We start from the raw sequence: 19,318 nt of genomic DNA, 5'->3' as shown, positions 1-19,318 counted from the left end.
ATTTCCATTGTGGTCCATATACAAATCAAATGACAAAATAGAATTAATAATCAAATAAAATAAAAATAATGATAATTAATAATATTAATAACAATAATAACAAGAGCAATCAGAGATTTCTGACATCCGCCAATCCAGATCTGGATCACCTCCAAAATTTAATGGAGTCTTCCATGCCCTAATGTCTATCTGTGGTGCACATTTGGTGAGAATCTGTGAAGTAGTTTTGAAGAAATCCCTCAAAGGCTATACAAAGAGAAATCTTGATCCAGAATCCAGATCTGAATCCAGATCACTTCCAAAATTCAGTGGAGTCTTCCATGGCCTAATATGTATCCATGGTGAAAATTTGGTGAGAATCTTTGAAGTAGTTTTGACGTAATCCATCAAAGCCTACATAATGTGAATCTTGATCTAGAATCCAGATCTGGATCTGGATAACCTCCAAAATTCAGTGGAGTCTTCCATGCCTTAATATCTATCTGTTGAAATTTGGTGAGAATCCATGAAGTAGTTTTGATGTAATCCTTTAAAGTGTATATAAAGTGAAATCTTGATTCAGAATCCGGGCTTGGATGCAGATGACCTCCAACATTTAATGGAGTTGTCCAGGGCTTAATATGTATCTGTGGTGAAAATTTGGTGACAATCTGTGATGTAGTTTTGACATAATCCTTCAAAGACTATATAAAGTGATATTTGATTCAGAATCTGGATCCAGAACACCTCCAAAATTTAAGGGAGTCTTCCATGGCCTAATAGCTGTCCATGGTGAAGATTTGGTGAGAATCCGTGAAGTAGTTTTGACGTAATCCTTTAAAGCATATATAAACAGAAATCAGACGAATTGAGGTTGTCGTCAGGATTCATTCACATTTTTCAACAGTTTGAAAATTCTGATGAAGCGCCAGCTCCAGGAATGAAGCTGGACGACAGTTAAACGATGTCTCTGAAAGTCAACTAAGTCCAGATTTGTTGTTTCGTTTTGGCTTCGGTGTCCTTCGTTAGTGCCATGTAACCGAAGCTTTACTTAGCTCTTTGATTTGTGCATGAGAGCACAACTCCACAGTCCCGTCCAACGTCAGATTTTTCTCTCGCAGCAGCCTTTCTCTTAATCCATTATCTGTAATTCCACAAACAATGCGATCTCTTGTTAAAGAGTTTCTGAGGTCGTGAAATTCACAAGATTTGGTCAATCCACCCTTTTCAGGTTTCAAATCCTGCAAAACCTCAGAGAGGTCGCCACGCTGCAAGATCTCAGTAACACTGAGAACTGCATTGAGACGCTCTGATCACGCTGCACTTTAACCGCTGCACACGGACAACACCATTAACATCGCAACATAAAACTATTTTTATAGTAAGACCCTTTGGCTGCTCCCTTGTCTGGCCTTGGGGTCGCCACAGCAAATCTGAGGTGGATCTGCATGTTGAATTGGCACAGGTTTTATGCCGGATGCCCTTCCTGACGCAACTCCACATTACATGGAGAAATGTGGCAGGGGTGGGATTTGAAGATTTGAACCGGGAACCTGCCGCACTGAAACCAAGTGCACTAACCACTTGACCACCACCCCTGCAACATAAAACTATTTTTATATTGTGCCTAAAACTCTCCTGAATATATTCTCTGGGTTTATAAATGTTGTTATTGCGTTTGTTTTATGTAAACGTGAGAATCACAGTCTGTCTCTCCATTATTTTCAATGGGAGCTGCTGGGAGCTACAGTCGCTTCTTGATCATGTCGTTTTTGGGGAAAGTGAAGTTTGCTCTTTAATGTCTTGATTATTGTCTTTAATGTCTTGATTATTGTTCATTACATTGTTTGTCCTCTTTGTTCAGACTAATATATATAATATGTCTGAAATTCGGTTTGCGTTTATTAAATTCCACACAGATTAAACGTAGCAGAAGTTTTCAGAGTAAGATGCAGCAGTGTCTTATTAACGTGACGAAAAGCATAAAAAAATAAATTTTTTGTAGTATAATATTAATTTACAATTGTCATCATGTGGATTCTCTATGTTGTTTTGACTGCAGCGACTCTCTGGCGCGCAAAGGATTATGGGATACATGCAAGGGCGCAATTTAGAACTAGAAATTGTGGGGGGGAAGTGCGCGGCCCGTAGGGCCGAAGCCCATAGGCCGGGGGGAAGCCAACGGTTTTTAGATAAACTCAGATGCATTCTGAGCATCCAGAACAGTAATTTTAATGTTATTATTAACTATCGCATACTGTATTTTTTTCCTCAAGATTTGTTTTTGCATAAGTTTGAAAAAACAACAGATCATAAGTTTAGGATAAATTACTTATCATGAATTTAATTTTCGAAGTGGCACTAATGACAACACTCATACTGAACATAATTTCGCTTGCATAGACTGATTTTGGAGATCAAGCAATAATTACAGATGGGCTTTCTGAGGTCCCAGATAGCTTTTCTGATTTCCTTTTCTAACTTTCAGAATTTAGTAAATTAGCATATGGTCCATTGATACTTATGTGTAGACACTAATCCCTAGAGGCACCTATTTTTGGTTTCAAATCTGGGCAAATGCAGTCCCAGAAAATTCCGAATGTGACAAACAAGAAACAGGTGTAAACAAGTCAATGCTGCTAAAAATACAAACTTGCAGAAACAAAGATACTATTCTGACATGGTTTGCACATAAGACTGACATAGCATGTTTCAAGGACACACATACGAATCTGTCAGAAGGTGGGGGGGGGGACATACGATATTCTGTCCATCCTGGTTGAAAAGGTGGGGGGGACATGTCTCCCCTATCCCCCACCAAATTGCGCCCATGGATACATGAAAACCCTGGATGTGTGCAGCCCGGCTAAATACTGGTCAAATGTAATCAAATGTAATCCCTGCCTTCTGGCCATAAGAGAAAAACTCATAACTTTCAAATGTTGTGTTTGAGTTGACACAAAGTGTGCTTCAAATTTTTTCATCACTGTTTCCAATTTGAGACTTTCTGGCTCAATCTGAAAGCTGTTAAAAATGTCCAGTGCATCTTTCCCTATCACATGGAGAAACAGACAGACAGACAGGTGGAACATAGAGGACATAAAAAAAAAACACCTCCAACAGCAAAACAGACCCAGTGGTAGTTCAAGATAATGGCAGCAGAGGGCACCCCAAGGCCATCACAAAAAATTCATCCCTGAAGGAAAAAAAGCCCAAACCGTAATAAACAGGGATCATTGGTCAAAAACGCGATGATTGCTTGACTGGAAAAAAAAAAGAAAAAAAAGAAAACAGTCACTCAGCTCATTCCACAAAAACCACCATCACACGACATCAGAAGAAACAGACATGATCGGGGTGCAGTTTAGCTAAAATGTCCATAACAACTGTGCATTTTGTGATAAAAGCATAGAATTTGGTACACATATAACCAAAGGTATTCCAAATAAAACTGGAAATTGAGCTGTCATAAATTTTCAACCCATGACTCATTCGCGGATAAGCGGTTGAAGATGAGGTGAGATGAATTTTCAATATATCAACCACGGCAGCATTTTAGAAAATGAAAATTGAAAACTGCTCCAATCTTATTGAAAAATATACCAGATTATTTGTCTGATCATAAAGATTCCAAAAAGGAGCCTTCCCCAGCTGTCATAGGGCAAGAGGCGATGTGCAACCTGGACATCCAGTCTATGGCAATCCACATGTAAACAAACAAAGTCACTGAGACCCGCAGGCACACTTATGATCAATTTAAAGTTACCAGTTCACCTAATCGGCATGTCTTTGGGAGTGGGAGGAAGGCAGAGCACCCACACCCATGCAAATTCCACACAGAAAGGACCAGGCAGGAAGTGATCCCAGAACCTTCTTGCTATGCATCAGTGCTCACCACTAAGCCACTGTGCCACCATATGAACACATGCAAAAAGCAAATACTAATATAACACACATTAAGGCATGGATTCAAATAAAATTTATTTAAGCAGTATTAAGGACATGAATGTATCAGTACTGTTGTCATGGCAATCTCACAGTGGCAAGGAAGATTGTCTCTTGATGAATTCCCGGATGGGATAGTGGATGTGGAGAAAATCTACATCCAGAGTTGAGCTGTGCTTGAGTTGGTTTAACATGTGAATGTCGTCGAGAGATTGCAAATAGGTTGGATAGGTCCAGAATGGAGAATAGGTTCCATTTTTACAACCCCAATTCCAATAAAGTTGGGACATTGTGTAAAATGTAAATAAAAACAGAACACAATGATTTGCAAATCCTCTTCAACCTATATTCAATTGAATACACCACAAAGACAAGATATTTAATGTTCAAACTGTTAAACTTTATTGTTTTTTGTGCAAATACCTGCTCATTTTGAATTGGATGCCTGCAACATGTCTCAAAAAAAGCTGGGACGGGGCAGCTATGTTCAAAGAACATATGTTTGGAACATTCCACAGGTGAACAGGCTAATTGGAAACAGGTGAGTGTCATGATTGGGTATAAAAGGAGCATTGCCAAAACGCTCAGCTGTTCACAAGCAAAGATGGGGCGATGATCACCACTTTGTGAACAACTGCATGAAAAATAGTCCAGCAGTTTAAGAACAATGTTTCTCAACGTTCAATTGCAAGGAATTTAGGGATTCCATCATCTACAGTCCATAATATAATCAGAAGATTCAGAGAATCTGGAGACCTTTCTACACATAAGCGGCAAGGCCAAAAACCAACACTGAATGCCTGTGACCTTTGATCCCTCAGATGGCACTTCATTAAAAACTGACATCATTGTGTAAAGGATCTTACTGAGTGGGCTCAGGAACACTTCAGAAAACCATTGTCAGTTAACACAGTTCATCGCTACATCTACAAGTGCAAGTTAAAACTCTACCATGCAAAGCGAAAGCCATACATCAACAACATCCAGAATGCTGCCGCCTTCTCTGAGCCTGAGCTTAATTTGAAATGGACAAACGCAAAGTGGAAAAGTGTGCTGTGGTCTGATGAGTCCACATTTCAAATTGTTTTTGGAAATCATGGACATGGACATTGTGTCCTCTGGACAAAAGAGGAAAAAGACTGTCCAGACTGTCACCAGCGCAAAGTTCAAAAGCCAGCATCTGTGATGGTATGGGGGTGTATTAGTGTCCATGGCATGGGCAACTTACACATCTGTGATGCACCATCAATGCTTAAAGGTACATCCAGGTTTTGGAGCAACACATGCTGCCATCCAAGCAACGTCTTATTCAGGGACCTCCCTGCTTATTTCAGCAAGACAATGCCAACCCACAATCTGCTCACACTTGTTTCAACAGCGTTGCTTCATAGTAAAAGAGTGCGGGTACTAGACTGACCTGCCTGCAGTCCAGACCTGTCGCCCAATGAAAATGTGTGGCGCATTATGAAGCGCAAAATACGACAACAGAGACCCCGGACTGTTGAACAACTGAAGTCGTACATCAAGCAAGAATGGGAAAGAATTCCACCTACAAAGCTTCAACAATTAGTGTCCTCAGTTCCCAAACGCTTATTGAGTGTTGTTAGAAGGAAAGGTGATGTAACACAGTGGTAAACATACCACTGTCCCAGCTTTTTTTAAATGTGTTGCAGGCCATCATTTCAAAATGAGCAAATATTTGCACAAAAACAATAAAGTTTATCAGTTTGAACATTAAATATCTTGTCTTTGTGGTGTATTCAATTAAATGTAGGTTGAAGAGGATTTGCAAATCATTGTATTCTCTTTTTATTTACATTTTACACAACATCCCGACTTCATTGGAATTGGGGTTGTAACATTCGTTCATAAACCCATTTTTGGATTTGACACACTGTGGCACGCACTACTTATTCAATTTTTTATCAATTTTATTTATATAGCACCAAATCACAACAAACAGTTGCCCCAAGGCGCATTATACTGTAAGGCAAGGCCATACAATAATTACGTAAAAACCCCAATGGTCAAAACGACCCCCTGTGAGCAAGCACTTGGCGACAGTGGGAAGGAAAAACTCCCTTTTAACAGGAAGAAACCTCCAGCAGAACCAGGCTCAGGGAGGGGCAGTCTTCTGCTGGGACTGGTTGGGGCTGAGGGAGAGAACCAAGAAAAAGACATGCTGTGGAGGGGAGCAGAGATCAATCACTAATGATTAAATGCAGAGTGGTGCATACAGAGCAAAAAGAGAAAGAAACACTCAGTGCATTATGGGAACCCCCCAGCAGTCTAAGTCTATAGCAGCATAACTAAGGGATGGTTCAGGGTCACCTGATCCAGCCCTAACTATAAGCTTTAGCAAAAAGGGAAGTTTTAAGCCTAATCTTAAAAGTAGAGAAGGTGTCTGTCTCCCGGATCTGAATTGGGAGCTGGTTCCACAGGAGAGGAGCCTGAAAGCTGAAGGCTCTGCCTCCCATTCTACTCTTACAAACCCTAGGAACTACAAGTAAGCCTGCAGTCTGAGAGCGAAGCGCTCTATTGGGGTGATATGGTACTATGAGGTCCCTAAGATAAGATGGGACCTGATTATTCAAAACCTTATAAGTAAGAAGAAGAATTTTAAATTCTATTCTAGAATTGACTGGAAGCCAGTGAAGAGAGGCCAATATGGGTGAGATATGCTCTCTCCTTCTAGTCCCCATTAGTAGTCTAGCTGCAGCATTTTGAATTAACTGAAGGCTTTTCAGGGAACTTTTAGGACAACCTGATAATAATGAATTACAATAGTCCAGCCTAGAGGAAATAAATGCATGAATTAGTTTTTCAGCATCACTCTGAGACAAGACCTTTCTAATTTTAGAGATATTGCATAAATGCAAAAAAGCAGTCCTACATATTTGTTTAATATGCGCTTTGAATGACATATCCTGATCAAAAATGACTCCAAGATTTCTCACAGTATTACTAGAGGTCAGGGTAATGCCATCCAGAGTAAGGATCTGGTTAGACACCATGTTTCTAAGATTTGTGGGGCCAAGTACAATAACTTCAGTTTTATCTGAGTTTAAAAGCAGGAAATTAGAGGTCATCCATGTCTTTATGTCTGTAAGACAATCCTGCAGTTTAGCTAATTGGTGTGTGTCCTCTGGCTTCATGGATAGATAAAGCTGGGTATCATCTGCGTAACAATGAAAATTTAAGCAATGCCGTCTAATAATACTGCCTAAGGGAAGCATGTCTAAAGTGAATAAAATTGGTCCTAGCACAGAACCTTGTGGAACTCCATAATTAACCTTAGTCTGTGAAGAAGATTCCCCATTTACATGAACAAATTGTAATCTATTAGATAAATATGATTCAAACCACCGCAGCGCAGTGCCTTTAATACCTATGGCATGCTCTAATCTCTGTAATACAATTTTATGGTCAACAGTATCAAAAGCAGCACTGAGGTCTAACAGAACAAGCACAGAAATGAGTCCACTGTCTGAGGCCATAAGAAGATCATTTGTAACCTTCACTAATGCTGTTTCTGTAGTATGATGAATTTTAAAACCTGACTGAAACTCTTCAAATAGACCATTCCTCTGCAGATGATCAGTTAGCTGTTTTACAACTACCCTTTCAAGAACTAATAAAGATAGATTGATCATATTTAAGATCGAAGCATTAAATAATGGTAGGGCTTTCTTGAGCAGCCTGGTAGGAATGGGGTCTAATAGACATGTTGATGGATTGGATGAAGTAACTAATGAAAATAACTCAGACAGAACAATCTGAGAGAAAGAGTCTAACCAAATACCGGCATCACTGAAAGCAGCCAAAGATAACGATACGTCTTTGGGATGGTTATGAATAATTTTTTCTCTAATAGTTAAAATTTTATTAGCAAAGAAAGTCATGAAGTCATTACTAGTTAAAGTTAAAGGAATACTCGGCTCAATAGAGCTCTGACTCTTTGTCAGCCTGGCTACAGTGCTGAAAAGAAACCTGGGGTTGTTCTTATTTTCTTCAATTAGTGATGAGTAGTAAGATGTCCTAGCTTTATGGAGGGCTTTATTATAGAGCAACAGACTCTTTTTCCAGGCTAAGTGAAGATCTTCTAAATTAGTGAGACGCCATTTCCTCTCCAACTTACGGGTTATCTGCTTTAAGCTGCGAGTTTGTGAGTTATACCACGGAGTCAGGCACTTCTGATTTAAAGCTCTCTTTTTCAGAGGAGCTACAGCATCCAAAGTTGTCTTCAATGAGGATGTAAAACTATTGACCAGATACTCTATCTCACTTACAGAGTTTAGGTAGCTACTCTGCACTGTGTTGGTATATGGCATTAGAGAACATAAAGAAGGAATCATATCCTTAAACCTAGTTACAGCGCTTTCTGAAAGACTTCTAGTGTAATGAAACTTATTCCCCACTGCTGGGTAGTCCATCAGAGTAAATGTAAATGTTATTAAGAAATGATCAGACAGAAGAGAGTTTTCAGGGAATACTGTTAAGCCTTCAATTTCCATACCATAAGTCAGAACAGGATGTAAGATATGATTAAAGTGGTGGGTGGACTCATTTACATTTTGAACAAAGCCAATTAAGTCTAATAATAGATTAAATGCAGTGTTGAGGCTGTCATTCTCAGCATCTGTGTGGATGTTAAAATCGCCCACTATAATTATGTTATCTGAGCTAAGCACTAAGTCAGACAAAAGTTCTGAAAATTCACAGAGAAACTCACAGTAATGACCAGGAGGACGATAGATAACAACAAATAAAACTGGTTTTTGGGACTTCCAATTTGGATGGACAAGACTGAGAGTCAAGCTTTCAAATGAATTAAAGCTCTGTCTGGGTTTTTGATTAATTAATAAGCTGGAATGGAAGATTGCTGCTAATCCTCCGCCTCGGCCCGTGCTACAAGCGTTCTGGCAGTTAGTGTGACTTGGGGGTGTTGACTCATTTAAACTAACATATTCATCCTGCTGTAACCAGGTTTCTGTAAGGCAGAATAAATCAATATGTTGATCAATTATTATATCATTTACTAACAGGGACTTAGAAGAGAGAGACCTAATGTTTAATAGACCACATTTAACTGTTTTAGTCTGTGGTGCAGTTGAAGGTGCTATATTATTTTTTCTTTTTGAATTTTTATGCTTAAATAGATTTTTGCTGGTTATTGGTGGTCTGGGAGCAGGCACCGTCTCTACGGGGATGGGGTAATGAGGGGATGGCAGGGGGAGAGAAGCTGCAGAGAGGTGTGTAAGACTACAACTCTGCTTCCTGGTCCCAACCCTGGATAGTCACGGTTTGGAGGATTTAAGAAAATTGCCCAGATTTCTAGAAATGAGAGCTGCTCCATCCAAAGTGGGATGGATGCCGTCTCTCCTAACAAGACCAGGTTTTCCCCAGAAGCTTTGCCAATTATCTATGAAGCCCACCTCATTTTTTGGACACCACTCAGACAGCCAGCAATTCAAGGAGAACATGCGGCTAAACATGTCACTCCCGGTCCGATTGGGGAGGGGCCCAGAGAAACCTACAGAGTCCGACATTGTTTTTGCAAAGTTACACACCGATTCAATGTTAATTTTAGTGACCTCCGATTGGCGTAACCGGGTGTCATTACTGCCGACGTGAATTACAATCTTACCAAATTTACGCTTAGCCTTAGCCAGCAGTTTCAAATTTCCTTCAATGTCGCCTGCTCTGGCCCCCGGAAGACAATTGACTATGGTTGCTGGTGTCGCTAACTTCACATTTCTCAAAACAGAGTCGCCAATAACCAGAGTTTGTTCTTCGGCGGGTGTGTCGCCGAGTGGGGAAAAACGGTTAGAAATGTGAACGGGTTGGCGGTGTACACGGGGCTTCTGTTTAGGGCTACGCTTCCTCCTCACAGTCACCCAGTCGGCCTGCTTTCCCGGCTGCTCGGGATCTGCCAGACGGAAACTAACGGCGGCTAAGCTACCTTGGTCCGCACCAACTACAGGGGCCTGGCTAGCTGTAGAATTTTCCACGGTGCGGAGCCGAGTCTCCAATTCGCCCAGCCTGGCCTCCAAAGCTATGAATAAGCTACACTTATTACAAGTACCATTACTGCTAAAGGAGGCCGAGGAATAACTAAACATTTCACACCCAGAGCAGAAAAGTGCGGGAGAGACAGGAGAAGCCGCCATGCTAAACCCGCTAAGAGCTAGTAGCTGCGCAAAGTGAATAACGTGTAAATAATTTAGAGGTGATTCAGCAGAGGGAGTGCTTTAGTTAAGGCACGTGAAGATAACACTGTGAAACAAATCGTTATCTAGGTAACTAGATCAATCTAACTGCGCAGATTAAACAGCTAACAGATACAGCAAAACACCGCTGTGCTCCGGAACAGGAAGTGATACAATACCGCAGTGAGATCCAACCACCAGTAGAGGCAAGCAAGAGCCAATGGGCTTGATGAATTATTACTTATTGACACAGTAGTATATAGTATTTATAGTCTACACTGGAAGTAATGTGGAATATGATGTTTCTGTGTCAACAGACAAATGGAGCTCCTACTGACACAGTACTGTGGCAGTAGCCACTTCCTAATCATACTGAATTGTGAGGTGCCTAAAAGTTCACATCCCAAATAAACATATGCTTCTGCACAAACCTCCCACAGTTATCACACCACTAAACCACCTACTAATATCCCAAAATTATGGCCCATGAATAAATTAATTAACAGCAACGATATTTATTAGTTAGTTTATTTATTTATTATACAAGGTTATCATTATAAGGTTTGAGTCACATTTGTGCATGAACGCACACACTCTGGATTCCCTTCTGTGTTCACTCATGGAAAAATGTGCAGAGTGAATCTTGCAGGGCTGTCCCTATGGGCCCCTTCACACATAACACAAAGTTTGGTGAAAGAAGCAGAAACCAGCCGAAAAAGGGTTAAAGGCCAAAATGGGGAACTGCAAAAAATTCCATTTGCTGTCTGGAGGGACACATGGTCAGACAGGCTGAATGATCCAACAGCGACGGTTTTGTGCACACTTATGTGCATGTGCAGTGTGAGCATGTGAGAAGTGTGACACCACATCACACTCACACAGCAGTAGAAGTAAAGCACATATTGGACATATGTACATAAATCAATGAAAATGGATGAGGATAAAATAATGAGAGAGCACACAACATTATAAAAAACAATGAATGTACTGTTTAAATGTAAGACAATCATGTTACTGGTAATGATTCTGTTGTCACTGTAAAAAGCACACACACACACACACACAAAACCAATGTTTACTGTCACTGTTTTGAAGATGTTTTTAAACTCTCAGCAACATATCAATGGAAGAAAATCGAACCTCTTGAAGAGATCACTGAACTGCTTGTAGCACCTTGCTGGCTTAATGAACTATCTCATGGGGCTGTGACTGTTGGGGAGTAGCTGAAGACTACTTGCTGGATAGTAATTGAGGCTGTAATTGTGACAAAACACACAAATTAGCGACAATGTCTCACATGGTGTCTCACTGAATGGATACTAAAGACACGTTAGTGCCAGAATGTCAGATGAATATCCCATGGACTTGCGGCAAAAATGTCCACTTACATATATTGCTTTAGTGCCGCTCAAATGCCATGCGGCACTCTCACAAATGTCAGGCGTGGCAGGCACAGGTGTAAGGATCTCATTTTATTTGTGGCACCTGTGCACTAATCATGGTGTCTAATCAGCATCTTGATATGGCACACCTGTGAGGTGGGATGGATTATCTCAGCAAAGGAGAAGTGCTCACTATCACAGATTTAGACTGGTTTGTGAACAATATTGTGTATGTGGAAAAAGTTTTAGATCTTTGAGTTCATCTCATACAAAATGGGAGCAAAACCAAAAGTGTTACATTTATATTTTTGTTGAGTGTATAAGATCAACACTCACCAATATTTGTAGATGTCATCTTTTCTCTCCTTTGTGTGCAGAATGTGACTGAATTGTCTTGTTGAAAAATGCATTGACATCAATGGAAATTATGTTGTCTTGAAGGCCCCACATGTTGCCCCGCCCCAAGCTTTTTTGGAATGTGTTACCAGCAAATGAAATGAAGGTGACACACAAAACATGAAATATTTTGGGTTCACACTCTGTGCTAGGACCAATTTTATTCACTTTATATATGCTTCCCTTAGGCAGTATTATTAGACGGTATTGCTTAAATTTTCATTGTTACGCAGATGATACCCAGCTTTATCTATCCATGAAGCCAGACGACACACACCAATTAGCTAAACTACAGGATTGTCTTACAGACATAAAGACATGGATGACCTCTAATTTCCTGCTTTTAAACTCAGATAAAACTGAAGTTATTGTACTTGGCCCCACAAATCTTAGAAACATGGTGTCTAACAAGATCCTTACTCTGGATGGCATTACCCTGACCTCTAGTAATACTGTGAGAAATCTTGGAGTCATTTTTGATCAGGATATGTCATTCAAAGCGCATATTAAACAAATATGTAGGACTGCTTTTTTGCATTTACGCAATATCTCTAAAATCAGAAAGGTCTTGTCTCAGAGTGATGCTGAAAAACTAATTCATGCATTTATTTCCTCTAGGCTGGACTATTGTAATTCATTATTATCAGGTTGTCCTAAAAGTTCCCTAAAAAGCCTTCAGTTAATTCAAAATGCTGCAGCTAGAGTGCTGACGGGGACTAGAAGGAGAGAGCATATCTCACCCATATTGGCCTCTCTTCATTGGCTTCCTGTTAATTCTAGAATAGAATTTAAAATTCTTCTTCTTACTTATAAGGTTTTGAATAATCAGGTCCCATCTTATCTTAGGGACCTCGTAGTACCATATCACCCCAATAGAGCGCTTCGCTCTCAGACTGCAGGCTTACTTGTAGTTCCTAGGGTTTGTAAGAGTAGAATGGGAGGCAGAGCCTTCAGCTTTCAGGCTCCTCTCCTGTGGAACCAGCTCCCAATTCAGATCAGGGAGACAGACACCCTCTCTACTTTTAAGATTAGGCTTAAAACTTTCCTTTTTGCTAAAGCTTATAGTTAGGGCTGGATCAGGTTACCCTGAACCATCCCTTAGTTATGCTGCTATAGACGTAGACTGCTGGGGGGTTCCCATGATGCACTGTTTCTTTCTCTTTTTGCTCTGTATGCACCACTCTGCATTTAATCATTAGTGATCGATCTCTGCTCCCCTCCACAGCATGTCTTTTTCCTGGTTCTCTCCCTCAGCCCCAACCAGTCCCAGCAGAAGACTGCCCCTCCCTGAGCCTGGTTCTGCTGGAGGTTTCTTCCTGTTAAAAGGGAGTTTTTCCTTCCCACTGTAGCCAAGTGCTTGCTCACAGGGGGTCGTTTTGACCGTTGGGGTTTTACATCATTATTGTATGGCCTTGCCTTACAATATAAAGCGCCTTGGGGCAACTGTTTGTTGTGATTTGGCGCTATATAAAAAAAAAATTGATTGATTGATTGATTGAAAGTACAGTAGTGTTCAGAATAATAGTAATGCTATGTGACTAAAAAGATTAATCCAGGTTTTGAGTATATTTCTTATTGTTACATGTGAAACAAGATACCAGTAGATTCAGTATATTCTCACAAATCCAACAAGACCAAGCATTCATGATATGCACAATCTTAAGGCTATGAAATTGGGCTATTAGTAAAAAAAGTAGAAAAGGGGGTGTTCACAATAATAGTAGTGTGGCATTCAGTCAGTGAGTTCATCAGTTTAGTGGAACAAACAGGTGTGAATCAGGTGTCCCCTATTTAAGGATGAAGCCAGCACCTGTTGAACATGCTTTTCTCTTTGAAAGCCTGAGGAAAATGGGACGTTCAAGACATTGTTCAGAAGAACAGTGTAGTTTGATTAAAAAGTTGATTGGAGAGGGGAAAACTTATACGCAGGTGCAAAAAATTATAGGCTGTTCATCTACAATGATCTCCAATGCTTTAAAATGGACCAAAAAAAAACCAAAAAAAAAAAAAAAAAAAAAAAAAAAAAAGACAGAGACGCGTGGAAGAAAATGGAAAACAACCATCAAAATGGATAGAAGAATAACCAGAATGGCAAAGGCTCACCCATTGATCAGCTCCAGGATGATCAAAGACAATTTGCCAAAAAACACATCAACTAGCCTAAAGAGAAATGGAGGAATATTTTGTGGACTGATGAGAGTAAAATTGTTCTTTTTGGGTCCAAGGGCTGCAGACAGTTTGTGAGACGACCCCCAAACTCTGAATTCAAGCCACAGTTCACAGTGAAGACAGTGAAGCATGGTGGTGCAAGCATCATAATATGGGCATGTTTCTCCTACTATGGTGTTGGGCCTATATATTACATACCAGGTATCATGAATCAGTTTGGATATGTCAAAATACTTGAAGAGGTTATGTTGCCTTATGCTGAAGTGGACATGCCCTTGAAATGGGTGTTTTAAACAAGACAATGACCCCAAGCACACTAGTAAACGAGCAAAATCTTGGTTCCAAACCAACAAAATTAATGCCTCGCAGATGTGAAGAAATCATGAAAAACTGTGGTTATACAACTAAATACTAGTTTAGTGATTCACAGGATTGCTAAAAAAGCAGTTTGAACATAATAGTTTGGAGTTTGTAGCGTCAACAGCAGATGCTACTATTATTGTGAACACCCCCTTTTCTACTTTTTTTACTAATAGCCCAATTTCATAGCCTTAAGAGTGTGCATATCATGAATGCTTGGTCTTGTTGGATTTGTGAGAATCTACTGAATCTACTGGTACCTTGTTTCCAAGGTAACAATAAGAAATATACTCAAAACCTGGATTAATCTTTTTAGTCACATAGCACTACTATTATTCAATCAATCAATCAATTTTTTTTTTTATATAGCGCCAAATCACAACAAACAGTTGCCCCAAGGCGCTTTATATTGTAAGGCAAGGCCATACAATAATGATGTAAAACCCCAACGGTCAAAACAACCCCCTGTGAGCAAGCACTTGGCTACAGTGGGAAGGAAAAACTCCCTTTTAACAGGAAGAAACCTCCAGCAGAACCAGGCTCAGGGAGGGGCAGTCTTCTGCTGGGACTGGTTGGGGCTGAGGGAGAGAACCAGGAAAAAGACATGCTGTGGAGGGGAGCAGAGATCGATCACTAATGATTAAATGCAGAGTGGTGCATACAGAGCAAAAAGAGAAAGAAACAGTGCATCATGGGAACCCCCCAGCAGTCTACGTCTATAGCAGCATAACTAAGGGATGGTTCAGGGTCACCTGATCCAGCCCTAACTATAAGCTTTAGCAAAAAGGAAAGTTTTAAGCCTAATCTTAAAAGTAGAGAGGGTGTCTGTCTCCCTGATCTGAATTGGGAGCTGGTTCCACAGGAGAGGAGCCTGAAAGCTGAAGGCTCTGCCTCCCATTCTACTCTTACAAACCCTAGGAACTACAAGTAAGCCTGCAGTCTGAGAGCGAAGCGCTCTATTGGGGTGATATGGTACTACGAGGTCCCTAAGATAAGATGGGACCTGATTATTCAAAACCTTATAAGTAAGAAGAAGAATTTTAAATTCTATTCTAGAATTAACAGGAAGCCAATAAAGAGAGGCCAATATGGGTGAGATATGCTCTCTCCTTCTAGTCCCCGTCAGCACTCTAGCTGCAGCATTTTGAATTAACTGAAGGCTTTTTAGGGAACTTTTAGGACAACCTGATAATAATGAATTACAATAGTCCAGCCTAGAGGAAATAAATGCATGAATTAGTTTTTCAGCATCACTCTGAGACAAGACCTTTCTGATTTTAGAGATATTGCGTAAATGCAAAAAAGCAGTCCTACATATTTGTTTAATATGCGCTTTGAATGACATATCCTGATCAAAAATGACTCCAAGATTTCTCACAGTATTACTAGAGGTCAGGGTAATGCCATCCAGAGTAAGGATCTGGTTAGACACCATGTTTCTAAGATTTGTGGGGCCAAGTACAATAACTTCAGTTTTATCTGAGTTTAAAAGCAGGAAATTAGAGGTCATCCATGTCTTTATGTCTGTAAGACAATCCTGCAGTTTAACTAATTGGTGTGTGTCGTCTGGCTTCATGGATAGATAAAGCTGGGTATCATCTGCGTAACAATGAAAATTTAAGCAATACCGTCTAATAATACTGCCTAAGGGAAGCATATATAAAGTGAATAAAATTGGTCCTAGCACAGAACCTTGTGGAACTCCATAATTAACTTTAGTCTGTGAAGAAGATTCCCCATTTACATGAACAAATTGTAATCTATTAGACAAATATGATTCAAACCACCGCAGCGCAGTGCCTTTAATACCTATGGCATGCTCTAATCTCTGTAATAAAATTTTATGGTCAACAGTATCAAAAGCAGCACTGAGGTCTAACAGAACAAGCACAGAGATGAGTCCACTGTCCGAGGCCATAAGAAGATCATTTGTAACCTTCACTAATGCTGTTTCTGTACTATGATGAATTCTAAAACCTGACTGAAACTCTTCAAATAGACCATTCCTCTGCAGATGATCAGTTAGCTGTTTTAGAACTACCCTTTCAAGAATTTTTGAGAGAAAAGGAAGGTTGGAGATTGGCCTATAATTAGCTAAGATAGCTGGGTCAAGTGATGGCTTTTTAAGTAATGGTTTAATTACTGCCACCTTAAAAGCCTGTGGTACATAGCCAACTAACAAAGATAGATTGATCATATTTAAGATCGAAGCATTAAATAATGGTAGGGCTTCCTTGAGCAGCCTGGTAGGAATGGGGTCTAATAAACATGTTGATGGTTTGGATGAAGTAACTAATGAAAATAACTCAGACAGAACAATCGGAGAGAAAGAGTCTAACCAAATACCGGCATCACTGAAAGCAGCCAAAGATAACGATACGTCTTTGGGATGGTTATGAGTAATTTTTTCTCTAATAGTTAAAATTTTGTTAGCAAAGAAAGTCATGAAGTCATTACTAGTTAAAGTTAATGGAATACTCAGCTCAATAGAGCTCTGACTCTTTGTCAGCCTGGCTACAGTGCTGAAAAGAAACCTGGGGTTGTTCTTATTTTCTTCAATTAGTGATGAGTAGAAAGATGTCCTAGCTTTACGGAGGGCTTTTTTATAGAGCAACAGACTCTTTTTCCAGGCTAAGTGAAGATCTTCTAAATTAGTGAGACGCCATTTCCTCTCCAACTTACGGGTTATCTGCTTTAAGCTACGAGTTTGAGAGTTATACCATGGAGTCAGACACTTCTGATTTAAAGCTCTCTTTTTCAGAGGAGCTACAGCATCCAAAGCTGTCTTCAATGAGGATGTAAAACTATTGACGAGATACTCTATCTCCCTTACAGAGTTTAGGTAGCTACTCTGCACTGTGTTGTTATATGGCATTAGAGAACATAAAGAAGGAATCATATCCTTAAACCTAGTTACAGCGCTTTCTGAAAGACTTCTAGTGTAATGAAACTTATTCCCTACTGCTGGGTAGTCCATCAGAGTAAATGTAAATGTTATTAAAAAATGATCAGACAGAAGGGAGTTTTCAGGGAATACTGTTAAGTCTTCTATTTCCATACCATAAGTCAGAACAAGATCTAAGATATGATTAAAGTGGTGGGTGGACTCATTTACTTTTTGAGCAAAGCCAATAGAGTCTAATAATAGATTAAATGCAGTGTTGAGGCTGTCATTCTCAGCATCTGTGTGGATGTTAAAATCGCCCACTATAATTATCTTATCTGAGCTAAGCACTAAGTCAGACAAAAGGTCTGAAAATTCACAGAGAAACTCACAGTAACTGACCAGGTGGACGATAGATAATAACAAATAAAACTGTTTTTTGGGACTTCCAATTTGGATGGACAAGACTAAGAGACAAGCTTTCAAATGAATTAAAGCTCTGTCTGGGTTTTTGATTAATTAATAAGCTGGAATGGAAGATTGCTGCTAATCCACCGCCCCGGCCCGTGCTACGAGCATTCTGACAGTTAGTGTGACTCGGGGGTGTTGACTCATTTAAACTAACATATTCATCCTGCTGTAACCAGGTTTCTGTTAGGCAGAATAAATCAATATGTTGATCAATTATTATATCACTTACCAACAGGGACTTAGAAGAGAGAGACCTAATGTTTAATAGACCACATTTAACTGTTTTAGTCTGTGGTGCAGTTGAAGGTGCTATATTATTTTTTCTTTTTGAATTTTTATGCTTAAATAGATTTTTGCTGGTTATTGGTAGTCTGGGAGCAGGCACCGTCTCTACGGGGATGGGGTAATGAGGGGATGGCAGGGGGAAAGAAGCTGCAGAGAGGTGTGTAAGACTACAACTCTGCTTCCTGGTCCCAACCCTGGATAGTCACGGTTTGGAGGATTTAAGAAAATTGGCCAGATTTCTAGAAATGAGAGCTGCTCCATCCAAAGTGGGATGGATGCCGTCTCTCCTAACAAGACCAGGTTTTCCCCAGAAGCTTTGCCAATTATCTATGAAGCCCACCTCATTTTTTGGACACCACTCAGACAGCCAGCAATTCAAGGAGAACATGCGGCTAAACATGTCACTCCCGGTCTGATTGGGGAGGGGCCCAGAGAAAACTACAGAGTCCGACATTGTTTTTGCAAAGTTACACACCGATTTAATGTTAATTTTAGTGACCTCCGATTGGCGTAACCGGGTGTCATTACTGCCGACGTGAATTACAATCTTACCAAATTTACGCTTAGCCTTAACCAGCAGTTTCAAATTTCCTTCAATGTCGCCTGCTCTGGCCCCCGGAAGACAATTGACTATGGTTGCTGGTGTCGCTAACTTCACATTTCTCAAAACAGAGTCGCCAATAACCAGAGTTTGATCCTCGGCGGGTGTATCGTCGAGTGGGGAAAAACGGTTAGAAATGTGAACGGGTTGGCGGTGTACACGGGGCTTCTGTTTAGGTCTACGCTTCCTCCTCACAGTCACCCAGTCAGCCTGCTTTCCCGGCTGCTCGGGATCTGCCAGGGGGGAACTAACGGCGGCTAAGCTACCTTGGTCCGCACCGACTACAGGGGCCTGGCTAGCTGTAGAATTTTCCACGGTGCGGAGCCAAGTCTCCAATTCGCCCAGCCTGGCCTCCAAAGCTACGAATAAGCTACACTTATTACAAGTACCGTTACTGCTAAAGGAGGCTGAGGAACAACTAAACATTTCACACCCAGAGCAGAAAAGTGCGGGAGAGACAGGAGAAGCCGCCATGCTAAATCGGCTAAGAGCTAGTAGCTACGCTAAGCTAGCGGATTCCTAAAAACACGCAAAGTGAATAATGTGTAAATAATTTAGAGGTGATTCAGCAGAAGGAGTGCTTTAGTTAAGGCACGTAAAGATTACACTGGGAAACAAATCGTAATCTAGATAACTA

At 40.4% G+C, this 19,318-nt stretch overlaps 1 protein-coding gene across 1 annotated transcript in view; it reads left to right on the top strand.

Annotated features, from left to right (window-relative positions):
- Positions 1–16,696: 16,696 nt before the first annotated feature.
- The window catches only part of sdhaf3 (succinate dehydrogenase complex assembly factor 3), a 45,910-nt gene continuing 43,288 nt past the window's right edge, over positions 16,697–19,318 (top strand). Inside the window, exon 1 of the mRNA XM_034161406.1 lies at positions 16,697–16,717. The gene's annotated coding sequence lies outside the window, so the exon portion shown is untranslated. The remainder of the gene's footprint in view (positions 16,718–19,318) is intronic.

The sequence above is a fragment of the Thalassophryne amazonica genome, chromosome 20, assembly GCF_902500255.1.
Source record: "Thalassophryne amazonica chromosome 20, fThaAma1.1, whole genome shotgun sequence".
Classification (NCBI taxonomy): Eukaryota; Metazoa; Chordata; class Actinopteri; order Batrachoidiformes; family Batrachoididae; genus Thalassophryne; species Thalassophryne amazonica.
The sequence above is the reverse complement of the archived record's forward strand: the minus strand, read 5'-3'. Positions and strand labels throughout refer to the sequence as shown.